We start from the raw sequence: 16,065 nt of genomic DNA on the forward strand, positions 1-16,065 counted from the left end.
GCATGCATGTCAACTTGCCCCATTCCATTCGGAAGATGTAAGCCCAGACCTGGTTTTATCTTTGCATTTTGTGGCTTGTCCGACTGGCTTGTGCAACCGGATTTCCCCATTTTAAATTCAGGACTACAAGTCTGAGAATGCAAAGTTAAAACCATAACTAGACTAAAATCTCCCAATTTGGACGGGTCATATTGGCATGTATACATCTGTTGGTCATGAGACAAGACTGAAGCTTTAGCAAATAAATGCTGGTGCACTCCATTATGCCACATTTCATCTGCTCCACTTCAGGCCTGGTAATGGCATTACCAAAGCAACAGACCAAATGCAGGCTGCAGACATAACACTCCAGTACAGGAAACCAGTGGCGGCTGGTGAACTTTTTAACTGGAGGACCGTAAATGTTTCCTTGGCTACTCCAAGTCCACCCTCTTCCCATGTCTGCTACCTTCAAAAGGACTCCGGCGATCAGCACCCTGGAGTGAGAAGGGTTTTGTTATGTCAAGGTTGCCTTTCACGCACCAGTTCCCAGGGGGCCTTCCGGGGAGAGCTTGAGTGCCAGGGTGATCAAAGGGGCAGTTAACTGGCCACTGTCCCACAGGGCTGTGGTGGAGACATCCAGGCCAGAAAAGTAATAAACACTGGCCCTGCTATGGATATGGCCCTGCTGACCAAGTTGAAACAACCGGATATCAAAATGTTGTATAATTGTGTGATCCTAGTAGGCACTATGCCACAACCAGGCATGTCTTATTTCTACAGTTTAATGTGCCACCAGGCTGACTGGGTTACATAGATAGCATGTTTTGAATCAGAGATGCAGAAGATTAAAAAGCCACGTCTGCCTTTTGGAGCTTTCTGTTTCATCAGCTGTCAGATATTCACATGCGATCATTGAACCTGCTCTGCTATCAGTGAAGCGCAGCTGCTGTAGATGTCAGGAGACAGTCACAACCAGGCACCTGGCATGCATTTACTAGCATGGAGCATTTTATGAAATTGAGTCTGATTAGCAGAGCTCACTTAAAGAGCCAGAATTACCCACATCATTATATTCCTAAAAATCAAACCCAAGGTCTGACGTTGTTTGGACCTGAGCATCTTATTATGACTGCTAAATAATATTTTATTCCTAATATTGTTGGTGTAAAATTGTAGTTTCGCCTAGGATCAAAAACCTGGGCTACATCAGGAAGTAAGGCGCAGGTTGGCGCCAAAGTGCAGGTTTTTTTTACTTGCTACGATTGTTATGGCAAGTTTTGCCATTTATCCCAGGGAAGGATCATGCGATGGTGGTGGGGTCCATGACAAGTGACCACTTAGACTATTGTAAAAGTCTTTGATGGGCAGCCCAGCCAAACAACTGCACAGGCTTCAAATACCCCAGAATGCAACCGTCAGACTGGTCGGCTGATTAGGTAGATCAGCACAGGTATCCCATTTTTGCCGAACCTTACACTGGATGACAGTGGAAGATCGTATTCAATTTAAGGTAGTGTGATTGATTTTTTAAATGCTTAAATGTCTTGGCCCCAGAGAATTTGAGAAACAAAATGTGCTGCTATCGGCCAACCAGGACGTTACGATCTAAGCATGAACTGTTGCTTACCGTTGCTCCATCAGTATGTGTCTCAAGGGGAGAATGAATGTTCACAGTTTTTGGCCCCGGTTGTGGAACGGCATTCCTAAAGAGATTAGGGCCTCTAAGACGCTCTACCACTTTCAAAAGGCCCTTAAGACTTTTCTTTTTAAATATAGGGGCTTTTGGTTAATTAACCAATAGGGATGTTGTAGTGTACCATTTCCCATGTCACTAATCATTGTTAGCAGCTGAGCCATTATACGGTAAAGTCTGTCTCGTGCACGTTATAAATACCCAAAATCAAATCATACCCAAAATCAAATCAAAATCAAGGTTGCTCTATGCTGCCCTTATAAAATTGTCATTCTGTAACACTGCTTTCCTCCCTCTCTCAAACTTGGTCTCTCTCTCTATGTCTCTCTGTCTCACTCTATGTGTATGCCAGTTGTGAATTGCAGGGTGCATTTGCTGGAGCCACCATGCCCATTGCTGACACCTGCTTGACCAAAGGAAAAAAAACCAGATAATCTTCAGAGGATGGTGCTGTGCTTTTCTCAAAAGTGGTTATCAATAAATAGGAAATTATCAAAATGTACAGACATTGCAAACTGTCTACTTTTAAAATTGTATAATCTTTATTTCTAGTGATGACTTGCAGTATATTTTGTAGTCATAATAAGGACATTACACTTGTCTTCCTGAGCAAAACACACTATCAAAACAAAATGTAGAATAACCATATCAATTATTTTCTGATAGAATGTTATCATTCCAAGATAGACTCTCTGCTACGCTCCTTTTGTGCTCTGAATACTCCTATGAGGAAGGCCAAGGGGTAAAAATCACCAAAGAGGTGTACAGCCTGCTTTACATACACTTATAGAGCACTTTGCAAACATAAGAACAACCACCACCTTAACATTTGACAGCTAAATCTGTGATAAAAGGTTTGTGTGCTTGAATCACAAGTCAAATAATGAACACTTTGCTTGGTGCTCATTTAATTTTTCTCAACACTCACCCTAACATTAAAATGTTTGTACCATCTAATCATACAGCTTTACACTTTGAATGTGTGCATATAATAGCTCAGCTATCAGTTACTCCACTCTGGTCCAGACAGAATGTTTCTTTTCTCTGGACAGAATCTTAGCGGGTTCTGAGAGAAAAGTTGCCTGTGCCCATGTTTGATGCTCAGTTCCCTAAGCACAGAGATACCGTGCAATTAACATCTATGGGTTACTTTTTCAGTTGGTCATTACCATTCCGATTGAGCAATATGAATTCTGCCTTATTGCGCAATCAGTTTTTCTCGTTTTGCTACCAGCCTTATTACTCAAAAGATGTTCTGTTGGTCACTACCAGTCTTATTACGCAATAACTTTTGTTACCGCTCAATCATTCATTTCATTTGGTTGCTGCCAGCCACAGCCAGCCACAGCATCCAATAACTGAACCAAACAAACTCCAAACTGCAATGTTTCATTGCAACAGGTACTGGGTCAGTTTATTATCATTGCCCAAAAAAGATCCCTTTTATAGGTTTTCTCCTATACTAACAAATAAGGAGGTAGTTGTTACTTAAGGTATTCAGCCAGTCAGTAATGCTTTATTCAACAATAATGTATTTCAGTAACAAACAACAATACTATAAATACCTGTGCTGCTAGCAAGTCAAATGTCCCAGACGGGTACAAGCGTGCCAACCAATTATAGAGGGCCATGTATTGCAGAGCCCTATAGTTTGAGAGCCAATGGTCTGTCATGTATCTAACAAATATTGAGGATGACTTGTACACGGGTTGGGCATAAATTGTCCACCTGACTATCGAGTCCAATCACAATCCAATCCCCTACAGAAAGTATGTTCCCCGTAGACTTGTCACAATCCCACGTAGGTTTTCTTAGTTTGCCACATAGTATGAGCTCACGAATAATGATTTTTCAAAATAAAAGCATTTTTTTATGTGATACGTTGAGATTATGCTGTGAGACGTCCGTTGATGTCTGTTGTACTCCATGTTTTAGACAATTGATAATAAAACAGATTTTGTTCGCCAACTTCCTGAGTCAGTCTTGATATTGGTGTCAGAGTTATTCTGCATCCCCATCCATGTAACGACGCGCTACCTCTTATAAAAAGGCCTAACGGTTCACGTGGTAGCAGAGGATGGTTCCAGACCCATCTGTTAAGTAGAACTCTAGTGTTTTGGACAATCGAGCACTCTTCGCCATGTAGCCGGAAGATCGCAGGGTTTCCTGAGGAGAGCGGCCGATAAAGAATTCTTGCAAGAAAAATCGAGAAAGCTGGGAAGAGTCCTTCTTTGGCAAAATCCCTCCTGGTTTCCAAAGGCGCTTCACGGGTGGAAGGCGAAAGTGGTCGATTGGAGAGGGGAGCCGATACCGAAGGCCTCGAACTGAACGAGCGAATGGTGAGGTGACTAAGGGGAATGGCAAATTGTGGGGATTGGATTGTGGTAGTTTAGAAAAGCAACAGGGTAGTTAGAAAAGTAACAGGGTTGATTATGAAAGTAAGAGCGTTTTAAGGTGTAACGAAAAGCGTTTTAAGAGATAAAGCCAGGAATTCCGAACTTAAGGAGTTTTAGAAGAACTTGTTTCACACCCTAAGCTAGGTAAATCAGGCGGCGCATAAACAGGTTTATGTTAGGAAACGAGTTAAACTCTAGTCACAGAATTTTAGGGGCAAGATGAGGAAAATTTGTCCCATTGTTTAAATGTAAAAGAGTTGACTAGTTTGTCTGTTTCTGTGTTTTGTAATTGGAAAAAATGTGTCGAAGAGCCACAAGAATAAGCTGTGTAAAGTTGAAGTAGAGATAAAATGTTACTGGCTATTTTAGGTCATTGTCGGTGCTCACCAAGAAGTAGGTTGAGGTTATTGAAAACAGAGGTTTTGAGCAGTGAGCGTGCTCATATTTCTTGTTTTTATAAACGTAGTTGTGTAAACACTGGTAAGTATTGGCAGTCAATTGAGACTCGTCACTGTCGGAGATATTACTCCACTGATGTACTTGTGTAAAACGTTGCCAAAACATATGCCTAAGCTCAAACAGTACAGTGCAGATTGGGTAAAGGGCATCGCAGATAACATGTTCATGCTAATGCCACAAGGGGAATCGCTGTCAAAAGCAGTATTGCAACACATTGCAATTTTCCAAGGAGGCCATTGTATGGATTGAGTCATTTCTAAATGACAGGACTATGCAGGTATTTTCTTCTACAGCAGCTGAAGACCCGATCCCCATCACCTGTGGGGTACCCCAGGGATCTTGTGTTTCTCCCACACTGTACAACATTTTCACCAAGCCCCTCTTCGATGATCTAGACGATCTGGGTATCACCTACACTAATTACGCAGAAGATACACAGATTCTCTTCCCACTTTCAGGGGATTATGTGGAGGATTTGGCCTTGGTGAACAGTGTCTACCTCATCATCCAGGCATGGATGGCTACTCATGGTCTATGCCTGAATGATGACAAAACAGAGATCATCATCCTGGGTACCCCTACCAACCTCAAAAAACTTGGGCACGAATACTCTTCATTCATCATCGATGACAATCTTATAAAAGTGGCCAACGAGGTAAAAACCCTCAGTTTCTACCTTGACTCAACCCTCTCATTCAATAAACATGTTAACACACCGGCCTCTACTACAGCCTATGCTTGTAAACTAATGAGAACTGGCAAACCCTTTCTTTCAGACAACGCAGTCTTATCCTGGCTAGAGCCCTCATCTTGTCTAGGATTGATTACTGTAACGCCCTCTACATTGGCTCCAACGAAGCAATTACTAGCAAAATACAAACCCTCCAAAACAACACCCTTAGAGCGGCCCTTGGAGTGGCTAGGAATTACCATATTTCTGAGATCAGGCGTCAAAACAACTGGCTATCCACTATTGATAAAATCAAGTTAAAAACTGCATCCCTCACGCATAAATCTCTAAACAACGCTGCTCCCAGCTACCTTTCAGAGAGATTCCTTAGAAGGACCTCTACTAGAACCACCAGACTAGTTAATACCAACTGCCTCCTCATCCCTAGATTTAAACTATCCAAGGTGGGAGGTAATAGCTTTCCGACTAAAGCGGCACAGCTTTGGAACTCCCTACCATCCTCTGTCTGAGAAGATCAATCGTACCAGAACTTCAGATCCAAATGCATCCACTGGCTGAAATCTGCTGATCACTAGGACCACCCCTCCTGCTCTCACTCCACCATACTGGTCACTGTGCTCCAATATAGCACTGATTTAGCCTCTTCTCTTTAGTATTTACCTCATGACAGTTTTTACATTGTATTTTACTGCCTGTATCCACTTGCATCTATACCTGTATGTGTAATGTACCTCTAATTTATTTATCTGTGTAACCAAGCTGAGAATTTACTTGAAACCCCTGTGACCTGAAACCCCCGGGTCTGGAGCGGATTACAAATAATAAACAAACAAACAAACAAACAAACATGACCACATATTTGCACGCTGTGTAGATGGGGAAAATATTTGAACACAGTTTAGCTTTTTTAGAGCTTTGGAAGATGTACCAAGAGGAGAGAGAAGATCCATTGCCTGAGGAGTGGATGCTTACTCAGTGTAGGGAGGAAGGTGTTCAGACTTCTGCTACCCTTACCTCACCAGAAGTGAATGACGATAGTCCTGAAGATTTAGGATTGTATCCGTTAAACTAACTGAAGGTGGCAACAGGGTATAGTAATCCGATATGAACCACATGCTTATAGTAGTGATGATAGTCCAGAAGAGACAAAAAAGAAAGGAGCAGATCTTTAAGATTGTGCACAACAAAGAGGAGAAAAGTGAGCGATCGAATATGACGACAGATATAGAACGAGAAATTAAGAGGTGGAAAGGAGTGAAGGATAAAGTTTAAGAGTTATCACTCATACAGAACAAATGGATGGGAAGACAGATATTGCTCAAGCTCAATGGGAAAAGTATTGAGGAAGTCAGGCAAAAGGAATATCAAGATGAATGGGACAGGAAAGACAAAGAACGAGAAAAGAGATTGAAAGAGGATGAACACAAGAGAAAGAGCAGGCAGAGGCGAGAACAGATACATCAGGAAGAACAGCAAACAAAGGAAGGAAGGGCGGAGGAGCAAAGGAAGTATGACAACAGGCAGAGAGCAATTGAAGAATGAGACAAGCAAGAAAGGAAAAGAGAAGAGGAGGGAGCAAAGAAATTAAGACATAAAAGAGTGCAGAGACAAAAGGAAGAGTAATAGCGAAGAGAAAATGGAAGAAGATAGAAAAGAAGAAAAGAAGAGGAAAGAGTTAGATGGGAAGCGAAAAAGTGAAGAGAATTAGACGAAGAATTGGAACAAAAAAGGAGACAGCTGGAGCACGATATTGATCACATTCAGAAGGAGTCAATGGAGCCAAGTCCAGTAATACCATAGTGGAGTTTTTTCCGCTAAAGGAGGCAATACCAGGGCCATCTAGAGTAGCCCTAGAAGAGAATTTTGACATAGGGAGCATCGGAGAAAGGATCGATAAAGCCTATCAAGACTTAAGAGAAGGTAGCAAATTGGGAAGCCAAGGGAAGGGAGATCGATCCCTGGTCTTCCAATCATGAACTGAAGAATGAGACCCATTCAGTTATGAGCATAGAGCTTTGTCCTTAGTCAGGCTGACTTTAGATAAGGGTGAAGGGGATGAGAGACATACCAGCTGGGGGCTAGATATGTCAGATGAAGAGAGAGAAACCTTCCATGTGGAGGAAGGAGGAAGTGAATACGGCCCGAGCGATGTCTGCAGACATACAAGGAAGTAAGGTGGTCTGATTTAGAGCAACCTAAGGATAGGACGCCAGCTCCTGTAGCATATCCAGAGCGTCCTAAAGGACAATAGTATAGTGAGAAGGGAGAGTCTCCGCCATATGTGAGTAGGCAGAGGTCATTACCCGGTATAAGGCGATCAGGAACCATTGTTCCCTGAATTCATAGGCAGACGATGGGAGCTGATTGTGGGTTATGGTTCACTCAGTTCACTCAGACCACAGTATATTCCGTGGCCACAAATGGATAAGGGTAATTTAAGATGCATTCTGCCTAGTTTAATGGCAGGTGTGGGAAAATGGATTTATCAATTAGAGAAAATGACAGGGGGGGGAATACTCTGGCAATAGGGGACATTACGGGTCTCCTAGCAGCCATTCTTGGGGAAAGAGCTGATGACATTTGGACAAGAGCAGGCTACTCAAGTGTCACAGCGCAGAACACAGCACACGATGGAGCGCCATTTAATAATTGTAGAGCAGATGTCCGGAGAGCTCTCAGGTTGCTGATCCTGACATATCAGACATGGGTGCAATTATGACACATAAGATGAAAGAAGACGAGGATCCAATTACTTACATTCAGGACATTCAATCTCCCGAGCCGTGGAGAAAAACAGTAGCAGTATTTTACCATATTTTATGTCAGGGGTTGTACCAATCAGGTACAGAGGCAACTTAAGAAACTAGTGGCAATGGAAGCAAAGCCATGGTCAGAGATACAGTTGACTACAGTGCATCACTATCGGCTGTTACAAGAGAAAAATAGAAGTAGGAAGATGCCAGAAAACTTGAGGAAGCCAAGTTAGTTCAGAGGAAATTGTCGAAATATGCCATAGAAGGGGCAGTATTGACAAATGGAGAAGGATTGGAAATACAGCAAGCAGTGGGTACATCACAGGCGAATAATCAGCGCCAAATGGATCAAGGAGGGAATGAATTTCTGCTACGAGGCAGATCAATGGGCTACAGAGGAAGGGGTGGTTTTCAGAATAATCAAAGCGGTTTTCAGAATATGCAGGATGATATTCAGAATGCACAAGGAGGTTTTAACCAAGGGGGACAGGTCAGAAGGGCTCCTCCTGTCTGTTGGACATGTGGAATGACAGGGCACACTGCACCTGTATGTGGGAGCCAAGGGTATGTACAGAATGGGCAATTCTCAAGAGGGGGGACAGCTTATCCTCCAGCATATAGCTTACAAGCTAGGGATGGGTTCGGCCAAGATCAGACAGTGTATTAAGCACAAGCACTGAAAATACAACAGGCATTGCAGCCACAGCAAGCACCATTGAATTTGCTGCAAGGGCAGTCGCAGCAGGCACCCATGCAGATACAGCAGAACGCAAACAATGGACAATTATTGACACCTATAATAGGAGGTGTCACTGTGGTGGGAGGAAGTCCTTTCACAGGTACAGGGGTATGTATGTATCCACAATAGGACATCTCCCAGGGTAACTTGATGTTTTTAGTACTATCAGTGACACCAGACCCCCAAGAGGAAGCAATGGTTGATGTGACGATAGTAGGCAAATCTTTTTCTTTTCTAGTAGACACTGAGGCTACTCATACATGTATACGAGAGGGAAAATACCCAATGTTGGGAAATGCAATGAATTCTCAGGGATTCTCTGAAGCTACGAGTCGAGTTCCTTTTACTGATGAATTACCAGTCTCTATAGGAGAGTGTGACATGTCTCGTCCATCATTGTATTTACAGCAGACACCAGTTAACATTCTAGAATGAGATTTAATGACAAAGCTTACCATGACAATTTCTTTTACTGATGAAGGCATAGTGTGCTCTACTCCAGGGATACATTATATGAATGTGGGTAAATTTATATGAGCATTTACAGGGCATTTGGCTGTGTGAGGAATGCCACTAGAGCCAGAGGTTTTTCTTTATGGGGTACGCATTCTGTTGATATGGCTACCAAGCTTAGTGGGAAAGAATATGAGAATACCTGATGAATTCTTGTTCAGGCCACAGACACCTATGGACGAAGAGGCGGGACACACTATTCCACTAGAGTTAGGTGCAGCCATAGTGCGAGGGGAAATGGAAATGCTCGAAGGAACAGATGAGGGCAGGCCATGGAGAACAGTGATTGCCATTGGGGAAGGGTGAAGACTGACTGACGTCACTGATGATGACATGTTTAGAGATGACCAACAGATGATGAAGTAATATTCGAGATGAATATTACATATGAATTAGAATAGAGAAAAGTGAGATCCCACAGCTAATAGTGATGCAGCGTCCAGCATTTTTTGATGAAGACTTGGAAAGGGTGCTAAGCGCTTTATGGACTAGAGGCCCTTATGACGTAGGCCTATTGAAGTGGATAGGGGAGGTTAAGGTAAAGTTGAAGCCAGGAGCAATTTTACCTCGAGCAAGACAGTACCCTATTTCAGCACTGAAGGAACAAGGTATTCTGGTACCATCAGAATCATTGTGCAATAATGCAGTGTACCCTATCAGAAGTCAAAGAGAGGGTCATGGAGATTCATACAGGATATGAGGCAGATTAACCAGATTCTAGTGGCAGAGTTTGCTTTAGTTCCTGAACCAGCAACGATACTATGCAGTATCCCAGTAGAAGCATGATAGTTCACGGTGATTGACTTGAAAGATTTGCTTTTCTCAACCCCGTTGCACAAGGACTCACAAGATTTGACTTCTTTTATATTCTGCCATATCCGACTGAAACACACTTGTTTGCCTCAAGGGTACTGTGAGTCCCCATCTATCTTTAATAGGGTCCTCCAGGTGGACCTAGGCAATATTGATTTGAAGAGCGTTGTGATACAGTATGTAGATGAAATTCTGATTTGTAGCACTACAGAAGACGAGTGTAGACAAGGGATACAAGGTAGACAAAGAGAAGTTACAGTATTGTCGAGAAGAGGTGTTGTACATAGGCCAGTTAATCTCACATTAGGGAAAAAGGGTCATGCCTGAAAGAGCTGAGGCAATCATGAAAACAGTAAACCCACACACAGTGAAGCAAATGCAGTAGTTTTTGGCACTATGCAATTATGTTACAGCATGGGTGTTTGATTAACGTTCGTACACAAGACCTCTTTTGCAAGCTCAAAGGAATCACAGGTAAACAATGAGAAAATAGAATGGACTGAGGAAATGTAGGGAAGGTTTGAAGAATTGAAGAAAGCAATTTGTACAGCTCCCATTTTAGGAATTCCCAAGTCTTTTTTTTATTTTCACACACAAATGGGACAATTATGACAGCAGTACTTACACAGAGGACTACACTGGTGTATAAACTTCTGGTATCTTACAGCGGGATTCTAGATCCAGTTATGAAGGGACATTTTTCTTGCGAATAGTCACTGGCAGCAGCCTCGTTTGCAATTGAGAAATCTACCAGTATTGTGATGGGGTGTTCTATTATGCTCTTTGTGGAGCATGCTTTGTTTGCCCTTTTGGAGAAACCTTAGGGTACATTGACATCTCAGAGAGCTTCTGCATATGTGGTGATCATATCAAATCCAACGATTAAAATAGTCAGATGTAAAATAGTGAACCCTGCCACGTTTGTAGCTGAGCTTGTGGCAGAGGGTGAGCATGTGCATCAATGCACGAACTACGAGGAGTTCAATGATGACATCCCACACGTAAAGGAGGGGAGATTCTCTTTATTGATGGCTCTTTGAAAATCAATCAAACTAGTGGGGAAAGGCATTCTGGCGCAGCTGTGGTGAGACATAGAGCAAACAGTGAATTTGAGGTTGTAGCAAGTGCAAGGCTACTGTCTCACTTTTCAGTCCAAACAGCAGAATTGGTGGCACTTATTGTTGTGCTCAAAAATCATGCAGGGCAGAAAATGACGGTGTACAGTGACTCGCCTACGTGACGTCAACCATGCATACAGGATTAGCACATTGCAAAAGGAGGGGCTACCTGCGAGTGGATGGCATTCCAGTGAATCAGCCTGGGTCGTACCACTACCTCACACACCACGAACTAGTGACAGGGAGGTGAATGAGAATGCCTTTGTCTCCTCTATTGAGGAGCAGAAGTGATGCCCACAAGACTGCAGAAATGTTAGGAAATGAATTATGTGTGTAGTTGACATGTATGATTTCTAGTATTTCTGTCATTTCAGATCAACACAAGTGCCAGGGGGTCGGTCTCAGAACACAGATGAAGACCATTCAGCAATTGGAATTTCTGAACTACTACCTGTACCTAGACTTTTTGTTAGAAACACAATATTGGTTCGGAACTTCATCAGAAAGTGGCAGTGAAAGTCCAAGGAAGACGTGCTTGGATCCATTTGAACAACGTGAAGCTATGCACTGGTGAGACCACTGCACTCCTAAAGATTGATTCGGAAGCAAGACAAGGAGAAGAAGTTCAGCATGTGCAGAACCGATCAATGACGAGGAAGAAGGACACTAAAGTTGCTGATTAAATAAATACAAGTGTACATTTGTACTGTTGCTCGCCCCGGACACTCTTTATAGATATTATAGCCGGAGTGCAAACTCAGTTCTTGAGCTGCAGCAATCTTTGAAAATTGAACTTTAGAACAATGTTGACATGTTGTGGATATGTTTGAGCGGCAACATCTAATAAGAGATTGGACGCGTGAACAATACTCTAATTATTTTCATACAGCACAATTGTTTGGTTGAGTCTATGGTTCTGACAAACGACGATGCCCATAGGATCCTTCTAACTGTTTTTATATTTATTCTTCAAGGATATCCTGCTCTGGTTGGGCGTTGTGTCAACATACCTACTTTTCTGCATGATCCTAAAAATGACCATGCGATAAGGAGGCTGCTTGTGGCGATAGTTGAACAGATCCTGCAGCTACTTGATTTACCAGAATTGCCTGATTACAAAGGTTTTTTCCTCCCTTAAAGCAGTATACAGGCACAATTAGAAACTTTGAAAATTGTACAGTTTTGGAAAATGAGCTAGCCCAACAGAATTCAAAATGGTGTACTTTGTTTCTTTTTTGTTTCTCCTGTTTAGCCTTCCTTATTCTCTTGATGTTCCTGTTGAGATAGAGACTACTATGATATCCCCCACTCCAGTAGCTCATGTAGAGTTGTCTATTGGTGAGACAAATGTTCCTATGGTTCTCCCTGTAGGGAGGACTATTACTGATATGCTTCTTGATTATTTTGCAAGAACTTCCTTTTATGAAAGGGAGACAAAAGAGAAGCACAAGGGAAGATGACAATGAATTAAATAATTATCTGGAAAGTTCAGTGCACTTGAGTAATAACATGTGATATCAATACGTGAAAAGGTAGTAGAGAGAAAGTCCGAAGAGAGTTGCTATGTTTGTGCTCTCATACCTTATGCCAAGGGGACTTCTAAGATATTCATAGCTATAGAAGTAGCAGTCCAGAAAGCTCATTGCCTGACACACCTTGCACTCTGCCAGATGAGAGGTCAGTTCCAGGGTCGAACAGCATCCCTGGTTTGGGTGACTGAGAAGACATTCCAAAGAGAAGATGACTATGTGCAAGACTTAAAGACAAGAGAGAAATCAGAGACAATGACTCAAGTGATAAGGTATGAACAGCCTGGAAAAAACAAAGCTGGAATCAGAAGAGAAGAAAACAAAATGCTCAATTGTCAGGGAAAGAACCTTGAAGAGATACAAAGATCCCAGCAAAGAGGTCATCTGCAAATCAAGGGAACAGTGCTGACTCCAGAAGGATTTGCTGAAGCCCTCATTGTGTGCAAGGCGCCAGCACTAACCAGACGACCTGAAGCAATTGTGTGGCATACAGAAAATGAATGCAAGCATCATTGGCGGAACATTGTGAAGTTGCTGATGTGGATCGACGATAAAGGAGGACCTTTGTAGATAGTACCTCTAGTGAATGCATCCTTGTGTTTCAGAAACAATTGCACTAGGAAGATGTGGATGAATCAGGAGTGTGGCCACATTTTTGATGTACCAGGCATGAAGGATGGAACAGTAGTGTTAATGGACCACGAATGGGCCTGTGGATCCAAAGCTTATATGAAATTGCCCACAGATTGGGGAGGGCTGTGTTCCATAGTACTTATTCATGTTCCAGCATTGGTGATTCCAAAAAGTGACAGAAGGATGATTGTTGGAAAGTTATTCCTACAGCTGGGCCCCTAGCGATGACCTTGTTAGCCCTATGTCTGAGGAAACTCTTACAAGTACGATGCCAGCCCTAGTTAGTTCTGGTGTGCCGCCTACAAGTGGAATGTGGAGGTCCTGACCCTTTCCTCTCTCACTACTTTCCTAATTTCTAAAAGTAAGTGCACACATGGTGGGGGTCGGTATGAATATTTAATGTTACCACCTCCACTACGTGTGTCTTATCACAAAAACTACAGACAAATGGAGAAATAGTCATAAAACCTGCAGAAAAAGGGGGAGCCATTGTTATCATGAATAAACTGGACTACGATGGTATGGTGAACACCCTGATAGAAGACCGAGTTACTTACCAAAAACTTGGGAGGAATCCCACAGAGAGACTGAGGAACATGATCAATCCAATTATAGAGGAAGCAGAAGCTGAAGGCTACATCAGCGCCACAGAAGCTGCCTTCTTAAATCCACAAAACCCAAGGCGACCCACCTTTTACGCTATGCCTAAAATTCATAAGGGGACCTCCCCAATACCTGGACGCCCGATAGTGTTATAATATTATAATATTAGAACCATTGTCACAATTTGCTGACTTTTTTCTGAGAGAAGAAGTCAGCAAGATGTGCTCGTATACGAAAGATACCATGGCAGTCTTGGTCCACTTGGACAACCTCATATTGGAGAGCCAAGACATCTATATTTTAACCATAGACATTGAGTCCCTTTACTCAAAAATTCCTCAAAGAGAAACCTTAAAAGTGATTGAGAAGGTATTACAAACTAAAACCCTCGATATGCCAATCTCATTAATTATGCAACTGGCTGAAATAGCCCTGACCAAAACTACTTCTTGAATGAAGACTGCTAATACGAACAAATATCCGGAACAGCAATGGGCGCAATCTTTGCACCCCTTTAGCCAACTTATATGTCGCAGATTTAGAGGAAAAACATATTTATCCCGAGACTAACCCTTACGCCAGCAACATTGTGAGATGGCGCTGTTACATCGACGAAATACTCTTGCTGTTCGACGGAGACAAGGCAACACTGAATAACTTCATTGAATGGATCAATGAACTAAATCCCTTCCTCAAATGTACGCATGAGGCCAGCAAAACTGAAGCCACCTTTCTCAATCTACAAATCACAAGGACAGGACACACCTTCGAGACTACCATCTTTCAAAAACCGACGGACAGAAAATCCCTTCTCGATTACACCAGTTTCCACCAAAGATCATTGAAAGAAAATGTACCCTTTGGGCAGTTTATTCAGTTCTGAAGAAACTGCACCGCCAGAATTGAGTATCACCAACAAGCGGAAAGACTCGCAAATAACCTGAAGGACAGAAACTACCCAAATAGAATAATAAAACAAGCCAAAAAGAGGGCAAGAAATATACCGAGAGAAATAACCCTCAACCAACATGGCAAAAGAAAGAGAGATGAAAATACAAGTACAGCAGTATTTAGTCATTCAACAGTTACTAACCTTTTCAAAAAAGAAATCTGGAAAGCCTGGCAAATATTGAATATAGAAGAAAATGGACTACATGAACCCCTGTTCGCAATAAGAAGGAGAACAAATCTGAGGGACACCTTGGTGCATACTTACAAAGATGCCACAAACCCAACTGATGCAACCACACTGTGGAACACATCGAGTCCACGGGGTCATACACCGTGTGAGAATTGTATAGTTTGCAAATTCACCCAACGAACTACATCTATAGACATAGGTCGGAAATATCCCTGGGAACAGAGGAATTTCACAAACTGCAAAACCACCAATGTGGTTTACTTGATACAGTGTCCCTGCAATAAAAAATACATTGGAATGATGACAAGAGCCATCAAAACACGCATTGGGGAACAAAGGTCCAATATTAGGACCAAAAAGAGAACTGCCCCTCTGGTGGAACACTACATTGAAATGGAACATACAGAAAATGACCTGAAATGGACAATATTGGAAAAGGTCAAAATATCAAAAAGAGGTGGCAACATTTCAGCTCTCTTATTGAGAAGAGAACAACAATGGATTTTCAGATTACGTAGTCATATAATTGGCCTGAACGAAGAAATCTGTTGGCAATCCTTGGCGGTCCAGTGAATGGACAATGGTGCTCCAAGAGAGGCTTACCCAGAATCTAGTGTGTTCCTACCTGGAAAAGAATATTCCTTGACAATGCCACAGTTATAAGCAATGTATTGTCTCCCACAACACCACGTGAGCTTTTAACACACTTGATATTACTCAACCTTATTCAGGGTCATAAGAGATACATTGACCAACATCACGGAACATGACCTGAGTGAATATGCTGTCAAAATAACAGATCATGCACAAGAGAAGCACAGAATAAAACACCGGACTACATTTCCCAGTATCCATCAGGACACATGGGAAGTCACTATATGAACCGTGACATTATTAGGCATACCGGAATATGCATCCAATAATACGGAGATGCGCAATTTATTACCAATTTTATTCTGTGAGAAATTACCCACTTGGTAGCCTTTATAGTGTATGCAGGCT

This window comes from Ambystoma mexicanum, chromosome 8 (assembly GCF_040938575.1).
Source record: "Ambystoma mexicanum isolate Mex_15411 chromosome 8, UKY_AmexF1_1, whole genome shotgun sequence".
Taxonomy (NCBI): Eukaryota; Metazoa; Chordata; class Amphibia; order Caudata; family Ambystomatidae; genus Ambystoma; species Ambystoma mexicanum.